The 21,762-nt window shown below is 41.6% G+C and overlaps 1 pseudogene; it reads right to left on the reverse strand.

Annotated features, from left to right (window-relative positions):
- Window positions 1-17,033: 17,033 nt before the first annotated feature.
- LOC126104799 (5S ribosomal RNA) lies at window positions 17,034-17,151 on the reverse strand (annotated as a pseudogene).
- Between the last annotated feature and the right edge of the window lie 4,611 nt (window positions 17,152-21,762).

Consider the following 21,762-nt stretch of genomic DNA (forward strand, 5'->3'; position numbering starts at 1 on the left):
GGTTTATTACAAAAATTGTCGTCTTTTATTTTCAAGTTTAGATTTGGTTACTGGTATTGGCAAAACTTTCGGTAGTTCATGACTCTTCATGGCTAATAATCAATATGATGTGATTAGATTAGATTACATTACATTAGATTAACTCTTGTTCCATAGATCATGAATACGACATTTCGTAATGATGTGGAACGTGTCATTTTAATGAAAGATTTCTTTAAATACCATGATTCAATTTCTTTACAACAATTTTTTACACACTCTCTCATTGCTTTTTATTTCTCTCTCTCTCTCTCTCTCTCTCTCTCTCTCTCCCTCTCTCTCACACACACACACACACACACACACACACATTCTTTTTTATTTTTATTTGTATGTTCTGCTCGACTATCGGCGAGGCAGGAAAACGCCTGTGAATGACTTTCTTAGTTTTGAGTGCACTTACGAAAGAAATATAAAAACAACAATGAGAGTTACTGATTTATGATGCTCAGTTTGCAGTCAGTTCTGAGTATTATTAGTAACTACGCTCCAGTCCCTAAACCTAGTTACAGAAAGAGAATCAGACGCATTACGTATTCCAGGCCGTAGCAGCCGCGACTTGGAGACACCAGCTATGGTCACTTCCCAAACCGCTGTAGGATCACATCGGTTCGTCTTCTTCCTGCTGGTACTGTAACTGAGATTTGGCAACAAGGCAACGTATGTTTGGCAACTCTGTGATCGACGAGTTACTTCCTGGTGTGCACGGAATTAAGCCTCAAAGTTCACTTGATTTTACCTGTCATTTCCATTGAATAATCTGAGTTATTATAGCTTGAAGGGTAACAAAAGATTGAAAATTTACGGTTTTCAGCCCAAGAAAGTCGTTGCAGGTGGAAATCGCAACTAATCTCGACCTTTAAATAGCGGTTTACGAGTTCTAGTTACTACTGCCGTCGTAATAGGAAACTGAGACCCATACCCCCTCGCCAGCTCTGTGGTAACGTGCTGACATGTGAAACAGCGTCTGTTACGGTTCGCAGTTCCAGTCTCACTGACTGAAACGTTTTTATCCCTTCTGTGAAAGAGCTACAAGCAGTCAGATCAAACATCAATACGGAAATCGCAAGAAAATGCTTTCAGCTCATAGTGCAATGTTGAAAAACTTACAATGCTGCACAACAGGTAACGCCTCTTTCCGCTGCTGACAAGCGAATTTTGGGTTTCTAGGAATACGTAACTATATTTATGAAATGCCACATTTGCATACCTCTTGAGTATGACACAGCATACCAATGAAACACAGACCCTATCAAAATCTAAGTGAGTAGTATTTTACTAATTCGTGTCGATAGAGGCATGCTTGTGTACAGATACTTTCGTCGTAAGGTTATCATCGTTAGTTTTATTTCATTTCTTATAATACAGTGCACAATTTTCGTAAGGTTTCCTTTAGTGTTGTTAAAACAATAGTAAACATGAGAGAGAAATTAATCATCAACGATATATGCGAATTCTCTGATGTTACCTATGACAGTCTGACAATGCACATGCAGTTTATTGATTACATGCATGTAGAAAATTTGTTCTGAGTTAAAGCTGTCAATCAAAGTTTGAAGAAGAATAAAATATCACTACCACACGACGGCTAATGTAGAAAATACTTTTCTGACATATTATGGCACGATGCGCTCTCCCTGCACATCTTCGAGATGCATCTGCTGCCTGCTGTCTATTAAACCTGAATAGGACAAAATGTCACAGTAGTTAGTCCTTTTTCCACATGCGACTACTTTGGGTTGAGAAGTGAAGGGAATTTGTTCAAAGTTCCATTAGATTGATAACTTCAGCAGAGAGCAGAATTGCGTTTTAAAAAATGTAGCACTGAATGTATTCGAACTCGCGACATCTTATCTATGCTACAAGCTGACACGGAACTACAACAGCTCCAGAGCTCGGCAACTATTCCTCCAGAACTTTTGGATTCCACAGCACTGTGAGACTATGCATATGGCCATGTCTTGACTTCTGAGAGACAAACAGTTACAGCTTTTCTTTTGGACTGAACGACGTTTTCTAGTAACAGATAGCGCAATAGAATAGCTCAAGTGAAAAGGAACACTTCTTATTTAAACTTCTGCATCCTACAATGTTGGCAGTTGTGTGTAGGTGGCAGTAACGTGATTTTATTTCTGTGATTACAAAATAGTCGAATGTATGCACTGGGTAGCCGAGGCAGCTAGTTCATGGTGATTCGGTCAACCAAGTAAATGAATTTACTGAACATGCTGCAAATTACTACAGGGAGCCTGTGTGTCAGAATTCTCATCCAGTGTGGCACAACTGCGTTACGATAGAAAAATGACTCGCAGAGAAGAGGATTTCGTGGTCTGTTGGACGGATGGTAGGTTGTTATACCTATGGTCTGGGTTCGATTCCCACTTCTGTCAATGATTTTAGATAGGGAGAGACAGATTCCATTCTCTCCTGGCTACACCAAGTGAAGGAGATATAATGGCTGCGTGGTCAGAAAATTCACATTAAAGATGATATTCCTTCTTTACCAAGTAGACGGTAGGTTGAACCACAATAAAGTCTGGAGTGGCGACATGTAGAAACTCTACCACCAGTAACCTTTCTTATACTAGTTATTTATTTCAAGTGACGACACAAACGCTATGTATGGTCACAGGACACTTATTCCATCTTTTATTTGAGCTTCTGTATGTCGATAAAATTGGTTCTGAACTGGGAATGCAACTCAGACCGCCCTTAACGCGGAATTTGATCCCTTCGTGGCAATACAGCTCGGCTACAATTTGTTGTTTGTTCAAAACTGCAGATTCCTCAACACCTTCACATATTATGCGTGAATGGGATTGAATCCTGGCCCGGCACTAAAGATTTAATTATGTATTATCAAGCTCTAGCATGAGAATACCTGTCTGCTGGTGGATAATAATTTTGATTTTTAATGTATTTTCATTCGCTGTCACACTAACGATATCTGACGTTTTTAACTCCCAGTGAGACACAGAACTATTTGCGAGATGACTGTAAGTTCAAGATGCTATTCTGAGCAGCTGGTGGAGAAAAATTCGGTAGCTGACGTCTCTTTGTGTGTAGTCAACAACGATATGTGTGGGGCTCTATTCCCAGTGAGCGCTGAACTCTTCGTCATATTATTTCAGTTCAAACATGCTCACATGTCGCTGCTGGTGCAACAAACCCATATTTAACGTTAGTTTTCTCTAGAATATAACAGCGATAGGTGCCGGGTTGGAGTCCTGGGAAGGAAAAAATTAATTTTTCGTCTCGTCATTTCAGTTATAACATCTAGTTACTGCCGCGAAATTCCGATATGTCACATTTGACTGTGCTTCGATAGCAATCCGATTAGGTTCCGGGTTCGAATCCGTGTCCAACACACAGCTTTACCTCACGGCATTTCAAGTAAGTTACTTGTGAAGAAGCAATATTTAACATCTCTCGTAGTTCGTTAACAGGGACAATAGATGCTGGGTAGGAATTCGCGTCTGTTAAAAATGTTTGCGTTATGCAATTTAAAGTTGATATTTGCTAACTGATACTGTCTAAAATCGAGGTATATCACTCTCTGTATGCCTAATCAGGAATGACTGTTAGTTTCCGTCAGTCACGAAATCTTTGCTTAGTCTGCATGAGCTGGGTTTGAATCCATATGCAGAACATGACGGTTCGTCGTGTCATTTAATGTTCATACATATTCTCAACTAGCTGCTCGTGAATAACTTAAATTTTTAATGTCATTTTGTGTTAAATAGTTCAAATGGCTCTGAGCACCATGGGACTTAACTTCTAAGGTCATCAGTCCCCTAGAACTTAGAACTACTTAAACCTAACTAACCTAAGGACATCACACACATCCATGCCCGAGACAGGATTTGAACCTGCGACCGTAGCGGTCACGCGGTTCCAGACTGAAGCGCCTAGAACCGCACGGCCACATCGGCCGGCCCCCACCATCTGGTATCAATGCATTACTTTATAATCCATTATATATAATCATTTTCATAGTACACTTGATATTATAGATGAGTAGGACACAAGACAGGACATAGATAATGTCCGTTTGACGTCAACAGTGTGTAACATTTTACTTTTTTGAATAGGACAATGTTCCTCTCCAATAATTTTTAGATTAGTTACAATAAGCTTACGCTGCAAGAGAATTCGCTTGTATTTTTCAATATGTGGTCTGTTGTCGGTTTGAAGGCCTTCCATAACATCGGCAACGTAGTGCAACTCCACCGAGAGCTGTCTGGAGTAGGGTGGGGTTAGCTATGTGAAAGTTGCGAGCTGTCGAAGACGATCTTCATATTCCTAATGCGATTAGGACATCGTATACTCTTGACGACGTTTAGCACCTGTGCGGTCAGTCACCCAATTTCAGAATTCATTTTGAGTAATCCTGCTAAATTCCCAAAATACTGTCTTTTTATATTGATGAGTAATATGGATAGTCGTCACGTTCATGTGCCGTCTACAACGCAAATTTAATGTTACTATCCTAGGAACTAACCTGCAATACGTTTTGTATTTCACAATCGGAACTATTTGCATTAACCGTCATCAGAGCAATGTCAGGGAACAGAGTGCAGCAGTGCCTACTTGAGGACCTGCTTGAGTCGTGTTCTAAGGAAAGGGTAGTTGCTGGTTCACATTATATTACACTAGCGAGACGTACCGACTTTTCCTTTTCTCTGCAAACATCCAGAACTAAATTCAGTAACTAAATGCTAAGAATATATTTTCATTGTGCCAACTCAAAGATCAATAGATATGGATATAGATATAGATTTTTATATTTAAGGCATTCTCTTTCTGCGTTGGAATAAACATCATTCATTATTTGCTTGTTCTTGTTACGATTGTTATTGTCATTCTCTCACTCGCAAGAGTCTTATGCTGATGCTGTATGAATAAATTATGCCATTGGATACAAAGCGGTTTAGTTTTGAGACCTAACCCACGAGGGGGGAAGGCACAGTGGTCTGCTTCAGGAATTCCAAGCAATAAAACACAAAAAACAACCCAGGAAGGGTTCGAACAGCTACTTTCACGCAGAGACATGCATTTGGAATCTGTTCATCGTTACGGGGTCAAACAAGAGGGTAACATTACTGAAACAATGATCGGGCTACTTAGTATATAATAGAGCATACAGATTTCAAGGAGGAAACGTATGAAGACGCAGACTTCCTCGTTATCAATATGTGCGGCATATCTTTCGTGTTAACGAAAGTAAATTCCCGCTTTACCTCTTCTTACGTGTCAAATGAAATGAATGCCATGAGGAATAGAATATTTGTTGACTGCGTCTCTTCTTGCTTCCATCCTTACCAACATATTTCTTCATTCTCGTGGTAATCATGACAATCTATGTGCATGCTGCAAACGATTGCAAGTGGACAAATTCGACATCGAGGTGCAAAGCGTTTGGTATCTTACATTATATTCAATTCGAATAAGATTCCGGTGTATTTTTACTTCGTTTGTATTTTTAGATGATTATGAACGTTACGGAAATTTATCTCACATGCTTTATGTTGAATGAGAAACATTGAATGATCCGTTTTGCTTTCCCTACGTTGAAATGATATAATGTCGGCGTCAACAGCCTTCTTCCACGCCGGAAGCTGAAACTTGTATCATTCTGGATTAATGATAATTGAATGTCTCATATGTATACATAGCCCACAAGGCGACGTCTGAAACCACCAGGGGAGAACGCCGCATAAAAACCAAACGTGCGCGCGCGTCTCCACTCTGAAGAACCGTATCGGAGAATCACGGCAAGCATTTCGCTGAAGAGCTGCCTCGTCAGAGAGCCGAGAAATGGCATCGTCGTAGCAAGTATTTGTCAACACTCTGATAGTGCATTTACTTCCGGGTGTAGGTCGGCGTTACCTCGCTAAATTCACTTAACATTCGTTTTCCACATCGAAGACTCGTACGATATAATCCGCTGCAAGATGACACAATTAGAAAGTATATTTAATTTCTGGACTCCAAGAACGGCGTTCTTCACATAAGTAACACCTGTTTGTGTGTGCATTCGGGAGGACGATGGTGCAATCCCGCGCCCGGCCATCCTGATTTAGGTTTTCAATGATTTCCCTAAATCGCTTCAGGCAAATGCCGGGATGGTTCCTTAGGAAGGGCACGGCCGATTTCCTTCCCCATCCTTCCCTAATCCGAGCTTGTGATCCGTCTCTAATGACATCGTTGTCGATGGGACGTTAAAACAGTAATCTCCACCTCCTCTGTTTCTGTGTTTAAGGTTGCGTTTTGAGGCTCAGGCAACATCGCAGTGACTATAGTCCGCCTCTGGCCGCCAGTGTGTCGTTAGCTCAGAGGTTCCCTTGTGCGTTGCAGTGCTTGTACTATAAGTTCGAATCACGGTAGAAGCCGCTGACTAAAACATTTTATTTTCCATTTTAATTAATGGAGTTGCAAACTGCTAGTAAACATTTCTTATGCGAAATCTGAAGAATGCCTTTAAACATCAATCTTCGTCCGATTTCGACTTAGTAAATTAAGTTAATATCATGGATTTCTGCTTTGCAAATTCCAAGGTGCTTCACTGTAAAATAGGTCCTGAAAAGATTCAAACCGACTGTCAACGATATAAATTTGAGCTTTGTTCGTCATATAGGTCTAACATGTCAGAAGGTTGTTTATGAAGTGCACATGTTCATTAATATAGTTCACATCTTCTAAATTTTTGCAATAGCGTTTAAGTGTAGACGTTTTCTAACACCGGCGTTAGCAATTCCTTTCCGTTCTCTGAAACCTTCAAAACGACAAATTTATCTGGATTAAATCTGATGACCTTAACTATCACTTCCGATCAACAATAAATACTTCATGAACCCATACATGGAACTCCAAATGTGCAGTGTGCCTGCACTGCTACAGAGCATGCATTGCAAGGTATTCACACAGTTTATCGCATAGACTTACCATAAGGAATGAAACAAGAACTGTAATACATTTTACACCACAGACGCTCACTCTGGCTTGACGAAAACATCCAATCATTGACCAAAAGTTGCACAAATAATTAAGTTTGAAAGGAAAAGAAACGAGGTATGAAGCATTTATAAATTCATCGAATGTAGTGAGGTGGTTTAATTTCGTCCCAGTCTATAAAATTAATTTCGGGCCATACTCAGTTCTTGCCGATTACCCGCCTACTAATCAGGGCGTCTGTCTCCGTTGCTTTTGAGCGTGAATGGAAATTGTAGAAATTTTCTGTGGAGCAACATTTAATAATAAAGCGTTTCAAATCATCAAAAGCGATGAGCGGTAGCAGGCGCTTTCGATAAAGAACGGGGGAGTGCAGCGCCGCTGCTGTCGCCACGGCCGCTGCCAGTAGCCAGCAAATGGATCCCGGAGCTTTGCCGCATACGGCGTCCAGAGGAGGACAGTCTGCAGGAAATCTGCCGCAAAATCGTTACTAGATAAAATTTTGATATCGGTGTGTCACAAAGCGAAATAGATTGAATCTGCGCTACCATTACATTCACGTCTTCAGCATTCAGACAGAAGAGGCTATAAAAATATTTTATGCCAGCTGCTCTCGATCCACTGACATTATGAACAGAAACAACGCACGCTACCGCTAGACCACAGGCGTAATCAGCCTAGAGTCTCTCTATCTTGGGACAAGTTTTCCTCCAGGAAGTGCCGCAGTCTACAGTGTTGCCAGATTGTGCAGATAACCGGACTTAGAGAATTAGCGAGTTGGCCAGTTTCTTTGTCCCATGTCGCGATCGGCGCGGATTTAGCCTCTGAAGCGGCCGGCCGCCGGTCAAGTTTTATGTCAAAGAGTGTACGTCTGCAGGGCGATTACGTCGAGAAGTAACGCCAGTTTCATCGATTTCGGGTGAGTATTTAATTAGAAAAAAAAAAAAAATCGGGTGCCTTAGAACTTGAATGCACCTCGTAAATTGCATTTGCTATGTACTGTGAAGTTTACCTACGATTATTTGCACTTAGTCATTGAGGGCCTTTTTTGTCTTATATTACAAGCAGTGTTGCAGACTTCAGTGCTCGACAAGGCAGAAAGATAGGTAAACCTTTTTAACCCGGCAGTAAACTCAGCTGGTGTGTCAGACCACGGAGAAATCTTCACGTTAATACAATGTCTGAAAACTGGTTAAAAGAAGCCATCTTGTCGGCACGTATAAAAGATAACAATAAGAGTCGTCTGATGGTAATTAAAAATCGATGTAATCTGTAAGGGTCTGAAAGAACAGCTACGTGTTTGACGTTTGTGCGTCCCATTTCCAGGCGCGTGCACTTCTGGGTTAAATCATATGTGTGACCTTGTTACTAATTTGTTGGAGTATTGTAGAGCCTTCGTTCTCCTATCCTGTTACCTGACTCTGGGACAAAGCTGTGTAACAGTGCCAGGGAGAATTTGCCTTAGCGGTGTACTGTACCACATACACGAACTCACAAACTCGGCCTACCGTTACAACAATGGCAACTCGGTCCTCACAGCAGTACCGACGAGGTCTTTACGAAACTGGCGAAGAGGGTTTAGAAAAGCAACGGTTCGGCCATACGAAATATTTTCGACCCTAGGTCTACAACTTCTTCAACACCTTGGCAATAGGTCGACAACTATGGCCTGTTCCGTCAACATAACTACCCAGTCTTACCAAAAGTTGCTACGATTGACACTGCAGCAGATTTGGTGGCAACAGTATTGCGGTAAACATTGTCGAAAAATATGGTCCGTGTGAACTCATTTTAAGCCGTTCGTTGCGTCGTTTACAGACCACCTAACTGCTATCGGTTTACCCAACGAGAATGTGCGCCAGTAAAGCAATGAAAAGAGAGGTTATGCAACTCAGTGACAAAGAACAGGGACTACATAGGAAAATTGCGGCTATATAGTGAAGTGACAGTGGATATCCTGTGCATTGTCTTTCTCTGTCCTTATGTTTGGTATTTTACACACTGTGTCCCATAATTTTAGATATACGACTTCATCAACACCCGGCGTGACACCTAACGATGTGTGCCGGAGTATACTGGAACCACTATCGTTTCACACCTTCCCTGTTGCGTTCCGAAATAGTTCAAATCTCTCTGACTGTCTCACGATTCGTGGTCACTTTACGACACGTATTTGAAAGGAAGTTATATGTTGCTTGAGTCTTCTTGGAACGTGCGCTCTCGGAATTTCTGTAGTAAACCTCTCTATGTTCGTAGTAGCGTCTGCTGCTGCATTCCCTCTAGTGGTTACTAAATGATCCCCTGACGTAACGCGCCGCTCTTCAGTGAATCTTGTCTACCGCTTCTATTAATCCAGACTGATGGGCAACACTCAATAACTGGTCTTAATGTTATGTATACCATTTCTTTCGTGGCAGAAATAAATTTCCTTAAAAAAAATCTGATAATCGCGGGTGACTGTAACGCTGTACTAGGGGAAAGAATAGAAGAATGTGGAATCCGTAGAACGAATGAGAAAGAACAAAGACTATATTGCGTTCTCTAATAAATTTCGGCCAGTAGCACAGGACCGCCGTTCTTACGCCGTGTTACAACGCTGTGAGTGGTGCAGCATTCCTTGTAGACACGCTAGCCAGTCGGCGTTGATCCATTAAGAAACCAGGCAACTTCATTCACGGCGTCATTATGGAAATGTGCAAATACGGTATTTCTCCAATCCTGTCTCGCCTCCACGTCTACTCATCTTCGCGCGCTGATTCCATAGAACCATCTGGCACATACACATCACTTCACTGCCATAAGATGCGTCATGCTACAGCATCACGTGACCACCCGACTTCAGTTTTATTTTGTCTACAGCACTCCAAAGTACTTTTTTTTTTTCGAGGTGAGTAATATTTTTGTCCTACGAGCTTATTTACGCCAATGACTAAAAATACTACTACATTAGATTTATTTTTCAAACTGCGAGTAGCTGAGTACCAGCGTAGCCCGGTACGTATTTCTTTCAGTTCTATCTGTCCCTCCCCTCTCTGTCTATTTTCTTCTCCCTCTTCTCTCTGTACACCTCCTCACCCCTCCCCCTCCTCCATTCTCTGTCGATCTCCTCCTGCCTCTGCCCCTGTGCCTCTGTCCATCTCCTCCTGTTCCTGTTTCTGTCCATCTGCTACCCCCCCCCCCTCTCTCTCTCTCTGTCCATCTCGTCCTCTATGTCCATCTCCTGTTCCCCCTCTTCCTGTCCACCTCTCCTCTACCATTCTCTGTCTCTCCCCTCCTTCCCACCCTCCTGCGACCCCTCTCAGTGCCGTACAATGATGTAAATGAGGACACTGTGTGCTAAATGTGCTGCGAATAGGGTCAATAGCAAAGAAGTAATAAAATTAAACGTCATGCACGATGCGCCAGTTTTTCACGCGTCTCACTTTTTATGATGTCGAATCTCATGAACTATGCCCCGTACAGTATAATAGTTTTGCACTTCTATTCAGTGCTATATGTGAACATTATCTGCAAAATGTGCCGTGAATACATTTAGTAGTAAATAAGTAATAAATTTAAACGTCGTGTCTGATGCCAAAATGAACGGTGAAAATGCAATAAGAGATCAGCTTCATTCTTTTCATCATTATGTGGGCCGTGTCAGCGAGAAAAAGTTTCGTAAAGGTTTGAAATTACGTGTACAAAAAGGTTTGAAATTGTGTGTAAAGTTTATTGAAAGTCACGAAGTACTCTCGTTCTCAAATACTGGATGAATAAAAACTGAATATTCGCGAGTCGTGCGTGGCCTGCACTTCTTTCTCATCCCCCACGATTATCTCGTTCATAAGTAGGTGGTTCTTTTCCCACGATGTTTTTTCCTGACGGTAAGTGATATGGGTACCAAGTTTGGTTGAAATCGGTCCTGTGGTTTCAGAGCAGATGTGGAACTTACAATGATACATTTTTATAATATGTATGAATACCGTTCTTTCGTGATACAATTTTGATGAAATGTAGCCTATACGGTGCTCCAAGCTACGCTGAAGTTAGCACTGAAAACCTTACAAAAATTCGTCAAGTATTTTTGGAAATTAGCGTGTTCAGACAGACAAACAGAGCAAGTAGTAGTAAAACTTTAATCAGTTGCTCAAGACGAGCAAAGAATACATCTGAGAAACTGCCAACAAGCATTCTCTTCCTTATAGTAAATCACCAAATTTATTCTTTACAGAATAATTTACAGTCTTCTGAAGTTCTCATGACGCTGCTGTAACAGTTCGTAAGGAAATATTTTTTATAAGGGAATATTAAAAATACACTGTGCCTGTAAACCACACATTGTGAAAATCCCATTCCACTAAAAATAATTTGTTTCTAGATTGACATGCCTTATTTGAAAGCCCTCGTTCTCCCATTTCAAACGAGTGTATTAGTTTTCCTGAAAACTTAATATTTCAAAAGTAATTTGCATGTAAAATTTTTCATTTTGCCCAGTCATCCAACCCGTAAATAATATTATTTCCAAAATTCAGTGCCGTAATTTCGTAGCCCCGGTTTTTCTGTTTTCAAAAATGTGTACTGTTACTTGAATAACCTGTTAGTTTGTTAATTATTCCAATTAGAAAGTTTCACTTCCTCGAAAATTCTTGGCGACTTTGGGAATCACCACGCACATTAAAGCTTCCTTTTCCTAAAGTAGTACCTATACGATATTTACATCATAGTAAGGGGAACCACTTTATTATTTATAAGATAAACGTACCTGCAGAAAGAAAATTAATCTACTAATGTCTCGGTTCACGAGAATTAATGCAGCCTATGCACTAGTGGAAATTAATGTTCCGAGTATTTGTCGTAATTAGCAAACCAAAACCAGTCGGACCACCGCATCTCCTACTCATTGTTGAAATTCGTTTGCATCAAAGCAAAGAGATACAAGTCACCAGCAAAACGAAGGCAGCTCACAAATGATCAAAAAAAGTCCTGCTAGGACTGCTGATAATAATCTTGGTGATATGGAATCTGCTTGCCTGACTACCAAGGAGAAATTTGGAATTGAACCCGAGTCTGGTGAACAGAAATTGTGCGCCAGAACTTATCCATCTTGCCAGCAGAATACTAGCGACAAAATTTGCGAATGCCAGACAGAATACTGTATTCCCTTTGTATAATATCGTTTGCGAGATGCAAATTGTCCATTGCGCTTTACCTTCAGTTAAAGCCAGCGTGTTCCTTCGAGTGATAAAAATCTAATGTTTTTTTTCTACACAGTTACTATTTTGGTAAATATATTGTACATTACGGAGAGGAGGTTCATAGATCTATCGCTTTTTACGTCTTATCATACACGCCTTATTTCTTGTGCAGTAGCTATATTGAGTTTTGTATCTATATTGGAGATTTATCTACATCCATAGACATTCTGTGAAAAACATTGTTCGTTCCTCTAATATTGCTGTACCTCCATCTTTAACCACTTCCACTGAAACACCATAATCTCTACGTGGCGTACTTTCTTCATGTCTCGAAGATAATTATCCACTTAACTGGCATGTCCTAGAGAATATTAATTGCTATTATTCACACCATATCTTTCTCATTCTTGTCATGAAGTGTGCGAACATATTGAAAGGTGTCTGTTGGATTCCTTTCATGTGAATTTCTTAAATCTGGTGTCATTTACGGCATAAATTCCTCTTCTAAATTTACTGTGGCGTTTCTGACTATCTGGGAGGAGACTGAGTAGTGGAACGTGTTACTTTTACACATAAACAAGAACGATCTGTCACACTACTACACTTTAAAACACAGTTTATATGTAATTCATGTCACACAGTCTGTCTGCTAGAGAACAGTAGGACCAACGTTGGAACAGGTAGCTACGCTTTCTAAAAGTAAAGAGGTTTCTATCCTTAGTATGGTCCTGTCCGTCCGTTGTCATGTTGGTATAGGAAGCTGCCCCTCTGGTCACTTCCGTTTGTATTTGGGAAGCACGCTCGGTAGGAGCGCAGGGCAGTCGGTCCGTGGCGAGCGTCTGAAGTGGTAAGATCTTCGGCTAAGCGCGTCTCTGCTAAGTCCGTAGGACAATGGATTTCATAAGTTGAGCCTAAATGAAAATTTAATCACCTTTATTTCAGGTTTAGCTCTAAAATATCTAATGTTATCTTAAATTGCACCGCAGTGTAATTCTCGTGTGAAGTTCAGAATATATTCCGGTAGTTGCTTTGTCACTACTTTGTGAGTAAAGTGGAACCACGTGTTGATCAGTAACTCTAAGTTCATCAATCTTAAATGCGAATGTGCGTGAGATTATAACGTCCCGTCTTGACAATATTTTTCAATATAGCAACTTTTCTTTATGTTCAACCCACGTGGGGTGTACTTTGTGAAACCAGTACCACGTGCTTATACAATTGTTTGACCCATCAGGTTAATAGTAAGACGATAGTAACCAGTTCGAGGTTATTCTTTTGTAAATTGCTTTTCGATCTAATTTATTTTAATTATCAAAATTATTGTGGAGTTACACTCTTTGTGTAAACCAAGTTGACCACTTGAAGCATGTGGTGTAATCATCAAAGTAGCCCTCAGCTACTCTTTTCGGGAAGATTTCACAAAGAGTTAATATGAATTTAGTACACCAGTGTGTGGTAATTACATGACAGACAGGATTGTGCTACGAACGTAACTTCTTTGGGTGAAAATTGAATCGGTTGGCAGTGGTTAATTTTCTCTTGCATATGTTTCAACGTTCTTTGTGTGTTGTTTTATGAATGCAGTGTTGTATGCAGTCTCCCAATCCTGGCTCCATATTTGATGTGTTCCGTAAGATTACAATTTCACATTTTCATAATCCTAAATAAGGCACCAGTTTAGTTAGGAATCAAGTTTAATATGCTGAAATTTCAATGATCAATGTTAAAATAAATTTCCAAATATAAACTAATTTATTTCTTTTTATTTAAATTCTCTTATATATAAATCACCGATTATCGTATGCCTATTAAAAAATTATAATTCATGTTAGTCTCGTTCGGAATTTGGTAAGCTAAACTGGATACCTGGTGAAACAGTTGCGCAGTAATGCAAGGTTAACTTCCCCAGACATATCACAGCTTTTAACCCGCTTATATTGTCGATCAGCACCGCTTACAGCACAAATAAAGCAACAACGTTACAATACAAACAAACTTTGGAATACTTGTGTAGTATGTCTTATAATTTTAATACACATTGTAGGTCCTGCCGTGTTTTATCACCTATATCCTTTCTCAAATATCTCAAAAGTTTCGTTAGTCTACCCTAATGTCTAGTAAATTAAAATATAGTGTTATAGGATTTTTTCGAACGTATGTTGCGTGGTTCTGGTTTTATTGTGACCATTAAAACATTCTTTATAAATTATTAAAGTTGACATCCCTGAAAGATTTTCCAATTACCAGTGACGGAACGACTGTGTGCAGTGTGGATGCACTGAAGAACTTCGAGGACTTAAATGCATCGTGAGAAAGCGCAGCCTTGGGAACACCCGACGTGCTGCAGCTGACGCTGTAGCGACAGATGGCGCACTACAGTGTGTTATTCCGTGGATCTGCAGACCAGTACAACAGCAAAACAAGTGCAGCCCTACCGGCTACCGTAAGTAGTGAAACGTTATGCTCATCAACAACGAAAATTAAAAAGAAAAAAAAAAAAACAACAGCGAACACTGACGCAAGTCATTGCAATTAATGTAGACACCTACCAGTAGCCAGTTATAAGTGCGCTGCGAGAAGTAGTCACAAACATTTATGTCACTTTGAAAAAATGAAGTTACGTAATTAAAATTTTATTTCCTGTTGTACTTCTGTAGTCCTGGTACGAAGTGCCACAGTACCGTAACACTCTGCAAGAATACAAAATAGAGCAGCCCACTGATTTAGTGGATGTCGTGTGGCAGTTGGTTTTCTGCATTTGTAGACGAAAAACGTTGCACCACTTTTACATATTTGCTTCTGCTATAAATATGACCTGCCACCTAGTTACTAAGACAAGTCGTAATTTGTTATTGCTGTTGTGGTATTCAGTCCAGAGACTGGTGTGATGCAGCTGTCCGTGCTACTCTATCCTGTGCAAGCTTCTTCATCTCCCAGTACTTACTGCAACCTACATCCTTCTGAATCTGCTTAGTGTTCTCATCTCTTGGTCCCCCTCTACGATTTTTACCCTCCACGCTGCCCTCCAATACTAAATTGGTGATCCCTTGATGCCTCAGAACATGTCCTACCAACCGATCCCTTCTTCTAGTCAAGTTGTCCCACAAATTTCTCTTCTCCCCAATTCTATTCAAAACCTCCTCACTAAGTTATGTGATCTAACCATCTAACCTTCAGCATTCTTCTGTACACCACATTTCGAAACCTTCTATTCTCTTCTTGTACAAACTATTTGTCGTCCATGTTTCACTTCCATATATGGCTATACTCCATACAAATACTTTCAGAAACGACTTTCTGACACTTAAATCTATACTCGATATTAACAAATTTTTCTTCTTCACAAAGGCTTTCCTTGCCATTGCCAGTCTACACTTTAAATCCTCTTTACTTCAACCATCATCAGTTATTTTGCTCCCCAAATAGCAAAATTTCTTTACTACTTTAAGTGTCTCATTTCCTAATCTAATTCCCTCAGCATCACCCGACTTAATTCGACTACATTCCATTATCCTCGTTTTGCTTTTGTTGATGTTCATCTTATACCCTCCTATCCATTCCATTCAACTGCTCTTGCAAGTCCTTTGCTGTCTCTGACAGAATTACAATGTCATCGGCGAACCTCAAAGTTTTTATTTCTTCTCCATGGATTTTAATACCTACTCCGAATTTTTCTTTTGTTTCCTTCGCTGCTTGCTCAATATACAGATTGAATAACATCGGGGAGAGACTACAACCCAGTCTCACTCCCATCCCAACCACTGCTTCCATTTCATGCCCCTCGACTCTTATTACTGCCATCTGGTTTCTGTACAAATTGTAAATAGCCTTTCGCTCCCTGTATTTTACCTCTGCCACCTTCAGAATTTCAAAGAGCTTATTCCAGTCAACATTGTCAAAAGCTTTCTCCAAGTCTACAAATGCTAGAAACGTAGGTTTGCCTTTTCATAATCTAGCTTCTAAGACAAGTCGTAGGGTCAGTATTGCCTCACGTGTTCCACTATTTCTACAGAATCCAAACTGATCTTCCCCGAGGTCGGCTTCTCCCAGTTTTTCCATTCGTCTGTAAAGCATTTGCGTTAGTATTTTGCAGCCGTGAGTTATTAAACTGATGGTTCGGTAATCCGTCAACACCTGCTTTCTTTGGGATTGGAATTATTATATTCTTCTTGAAGTCTGAGGGTCTTTCGCCTCTCTCATACACCTTGCTCACCACATGGTAGAGTTTTGTCAGGGCTGGCTCTCCCAAGGCTGTCAGTAGTTCTAATGGAAAATGTTGTCTACTCACAATATGAAATTATACATGTACCGAATTTGAAACTTATTTGACATTTCATATTTGTAATAGGGATTAATAACATTGCTGGTTTAAATACTTATAGATTTTAAAGTAATTAAAGTAAGAGCGACAAAATTACAAAGAGAACAAATGTCTTGCTGTACAAGACAGTTGTAGAGAGTTTCACCACATACGACACTGAAACATGGAAGATAACGAAAAAAGAGAACAATAAACTGACGTCCCTCGAGATGGATTTTTGGCGAAGAAGTTATCGGCTCTCCAGCTTAGAACGCATCAGTAACCACAGAATACGAGTAATTATAGGAGAAAGATAAGAGAAGATACTATTCTGTATGCCAACTAAACTAAACTAAACTCCTCCTGAAAAGGCCATGAAGGCCCAAATTTACCGACCGGCTGCCGTGTCACCCTCACTCAGCCCACAGGCGTCACGGGATGCGGATATGGAGGGGCATGTGGTCAGCACACCGCTCTCCCGTCCGTATGTCAGTTTCCGAGACCGGAGCCGCTACTTCTCAATCAAGTAGCTCCTCAGTTTGCCTCACAAGGGCTGAGTGCACCCAGCTTGCCAACAGCGCTCGGCAGACCGGATGGTCACCCATACAAGTGCTAGCCCAGCCCGGCAGCGCTTAACTTCGGTGATCTGACGGGAACCGGTGTTACCACTGCGGCAAGGCCGTTGCCATTCTGTATGCTCTGAGGTAACAGTTATTGGCCAATCGTGTACCCTCCACGGGTGGCAATGCAGGCGCTGACTCTGGCACCTAGTCGATCGTACAGATGGGATACGTTATGCCACGTCTGCTCGATCCGTTCTCGTAGCTCTGTAAGAGTTGTCGGCTGATGAGTCGCACGAGTCATTTCTTGTCCCATCACATCTCACACGTACTCGATTGGCGATCGTGCTGGCCAAGGAAGTTGCTGCACGTCTTGCAGGGCACGTTGAGTTTCACGTGCAATGTGTGATCGACCGTTATCCTGTTGGAGCAACACATCACCTTCCTGTTGCAATAACGGCAGAAGAACGGGTCTAACAACATTCTGCACATACCGAGCGCTGGTTAGCGTCCTCTCGAGCAACACCAACGGTGAACGAGAGTTGTAGCTTTTCGCACCCCAGACAATAAGTTCAGGTGTGGGGCCAGCGTGTCTTGGACGAATACACTCTGGGAGATAGCGAACATTGGGTCTATGTCGTACATGCAAACGACCATCTCTTGCGTCCAGGCAGAATATGTTTTCATCGCTGAAGGCCACTGCATGCCATTCCATCTACCACGTGATCCTCTGAAGGCACCAGTCGATCCGTGCTCTGGCGGGAATGGAAGCTGGGCTGGAGGTGTGCACGCCCACAGTCCCACTGCTAATAACCGGTTCGCACAGTTCATGTTCACACGGATACGCTCACAAGCCGTTTTATCTGTGTGCTCTGGTAGCTGTACAGTTGTAATTTTTCCTCCTATCTACGTGATTATATAGCTCTCAATTCGTTCGAGCAATCAATCATTCATGATAGGAAACACAGCCATAGCTCAGTCACTAAAAATGATTCAGAAATTTTACTTGTTAGAATGAAATCAGGCGATGATTCTTCTTCTCTGCAGGCTCGTGCTTTGCGGCAGTCTACTAATCTGTACACATAAAATGCCTCGTAATTTTGGGAGCGTTGTATAATCAGTCGGGAAACCTCAGATCAAGCGGATATTTGGCTTTGATGAAGTTTAACCTTCCGAAGAAGTAATGGAGCTCTTGGATTATCAAATGCAGGTTCGTATCCAGTCTTTCGGAAGTCCCTTCTGATTAACAACTACGCAATATGTCGATAAATATCATTAATTCTCAATTGTCAAATACACACCTTTGTATGAAGGAGCAATCTATATATATATTTACCTTTTAATCGTACAGTTCGTATCAGTTATCTTCTGTTATAAATCACAATAATCAGATCACAGTTCTTCCAAAACAAGCTCAGGCTAATCGGCACGAAGACAATCTCGGAAGCTCTCTTTCTTTTTTTTCTAACAACCACCAGAGAGAGTACTACAAAGAATACTTATGCGCTCATGGCATAGCTATTGTATGAACTACTCTTCGAATGGATTCTGCGAGTATGAAATTAGTAAACGTCATTCAAGGGTAGAATTGTATCAGAATAATTCATCGAATATAAAGAGATATTACACAGTCTACCACTGCTGGTTCAAATCGCTGTGAGCACTATCGGACTTAACATCTGAGGTCATCAGTCTCCTAGAACTTAAAACTAATTAAACCTAACTAACCTAAGGACATCACACACAACCATGCCCGAGGCAGGATTCGAACCTGAGACCGTAGCGGTCGCGCGGTTCCAGACTGAAGCGCCTAGAACCGCTCGGCCACAACGGCCGGCCCACTGCTGGTCTTGCAAAACGACGATCCTGGTGGGCGTCTGTGCTACATGGGTTTCCAATGTCCGGAAGCTCGCCTACGAGTGTGAGAATGTTCACGTGACCACTGATACCAGCTTCGTTGCATAACTGACGTAGCATGTCCAATATGTGTGGCAATTCTCCAAAAGGACCATCCTACTAATTGGAATAGAACGATCTGACCCCTTTCAGACTCTCTTAGTTGGCTGTAGCAAGCACCAGTGCGTCTTTGTGGCATCGTTGCCTACTTGCTTCACACGTTTGCCCCACTCTGAGCCTTCTGGCTGTGTGCATTCCCTGTTAAAGGGTAGCCACAGATGGCTCTTGGCAGCTATGCTACTACACTGTCTGCTGGGGGACGACGTTGAAGGTATCATCAGTACATCTTCTATCCCCAAGGTGGCATATGCCGTGATCGGATCTAAATCGACGTAGTCTTTCCCGGTGCACTGAAGGTGTCAGGGGTAAAATACAGGGAGAGAAAGGCTATTTACAATTTGTACATAAACCAGATGGCAGTTATAAGAGTCGAGGGGCATGAAAGGGAAGCAGTGGTTGGGAAGGGAGTGAGACAGGGTTGTAGCCTATCCCCGAAGTTATTCAATCTGTATATTGAGCAAGCAGTAAAGGAAACAAAAGAAAAATTCGGAGGAGGAACTAAAATCCATGGAGAAGAAATAAAAACTTTGAGGTTCGCCGATGTCTGTCAGACAGAGCAAAGGACCTGGAAGAGCAGCTGAAAGAATGGACAGTGTCTTGAAAGGAGAATATAAGATGAACATCAACAAAAGCAAAACGAGGATAATGGAATGTAGTCGAATTAAATCGGGTGATGCTGCGTGAATTAGATTAGGAAATGAGAAGCTTAAAGTAGTAAATGAGATTTGCTATTTGGGGAGCAAAATAACTGATGATGGCCGAAGTAGAGAGACTGGCAATGGCAAGGGAAGCGTTTCTGAAGAAGTGAAATTTGTTAACACCGAGTATAGATTCAAGTGTCAGGAAGTCGTTTCTGAAAGTATTTGTATGTAGTGTACCCATGTATGGAAGTGAAACGTGGACGGGAAATAGTTCAGACAAGAAGAGAACAGAAGCATTCAAAATGTGGTGCTACAGAAGAATGCTAAAGATTAGATGGGTAGATCACATAACTAATGAGGAGGTATTGAATAGAATTGGAGAGAAGAGAAATTTGTGGCACAGCTTGACTAGAAGAAGGGATCGATTGGTAGAGCATATTCTGAGGCATCAAGGGATCACCAATTTAGTATTGGAGGGCAGCGTGGAGCGTAAAAATCGTAGAGGGAGACCAAGAGCTGAATACACTAAACAGATTCAGAAGGATGTAGGTTGCAGTAGGTACTGGGAGATGAAGAAGCTTGCAAAGGATAGAGTAGAATGGAGAGCTGCATCAAACCAGTCTCTGGACTGACGACCACAACAACAACAACATTTTTTTCGGCAGTGTATTAAACTGGTATGGTCACCTCCAAAGAGTGGATGATCTCCTCCAAAGTGTGGATGTTAGTCGATGGACAAGACGAATCTCTGAATGGACATCAGCTGAGCGAAGAAGACGTGGAAGATCGCCTAGAAGATGGATGCAAGACATTAAAGACGCGATAAATTCAGGGGACGTTAAGAAAGAAAATTGGTCGGATAGAAAACTGTGGAAGTAGAGAGGCGGAAAACGAAGAGAGTCATATCTGTATGTGTATGGTCCTAATATCCCAAAACAGAAAAATAAGTGCACACAGGTAGCCCAGGCGGAATCTGTCCAGTGTCAGTCGAATACTGATGTGAATTTTGTTGCTGATGACATAGAGTATCCAGACCCACTGATTTCACATGAGGTACCATCGGATACACAGCACGATCATCTGTGTTTTGCATAGCTGGCAATTCGAACAGCATGCCGGTAGCTGTGCCCAATATTTGCAGTCTTAATTACAGTGTCTTTCAACAAGATAACTCAAGACAGCCTATTGCCCGTGTTGCCCTCAGCGTATTTCGATGCAGATGGCGTTCCGCTGTTGCCCCGGCCACCACGTTCTCCTGATCTCTCACCCAAGGAAAACGGGTCTCGCCCCATCATTCGCCAGCAACTACGATTGATGTCCTCTAACGTAGAACTGTACCACTGATCATCTAAGCTCACAAAGATATCACAAGCAACCATTTTTTTGTAATTTCTTACATCAGCTGGTTATAAGTAAAGAGGAGTGTGGGCCGTAATTATCGTATGACATCAAGACTAGGTAGATATTCTAGTGCGTTAATGAGAAACCGATGTATGCTGCAAATAAATTAGTTTCGCCACCAGGTGCAAACCTGGCGCTGTGATTACGAGACAGACATACTGTCATACGTGTTAGGAACGGGATGTTTGCGGAAAAGTTCAAACAAGAGAGAAAGACATAATGTTGATTTTATTAATAACAGTTGCCTACACAATTTGTTCAAAATGAGCATCGGAGACGTCGACGAGACGCTGCGTCCGTAAAATGACGTCTTCAACAGCCACTCGCAGCAGTTCCAGTGGAATCCGTGTTCATGTATACTGGCCTTCGGATCAGGTAGAGACCGAACGTGCAAACGCGTTCATTTAGCTACACCAGAGCCAAAAGTCACTTGGATTCAGGTCAGGTGATCTTGTTGGCCATGCATTTGGAAAACCTTTGGAGATAACACGCTCGTAAAAGGTTACATTAAGCAGATCTTTCATTGGGCGAGCGACGTGATGTGTTGCCCCATCCTGCATGAGAACAGTGGTTTCCTCACAGTTCCGCTCTTCCGAAGCACAAATCACAACCTGCACATGGAGGTCTCAATAACGTGCAGACGTCATGGTACACTTCATAGGCACTCTGCGTCTATTCAC

Source organism: Schistocerca cancellata, chromosome 1 (genome assembly GCF_023864275.1).
Source record: "Schistocerca cancellata isolate TAMUIC-IGC-003103 chromosome 1, iqSchCanc2.1, whole genome shotgun sequence".
NCBI lineage: Eukaryota > Metazoa > Arthropoda > Insecta > Orthoptera > Acrididae > Schistocerca > Schistocerca cancellata.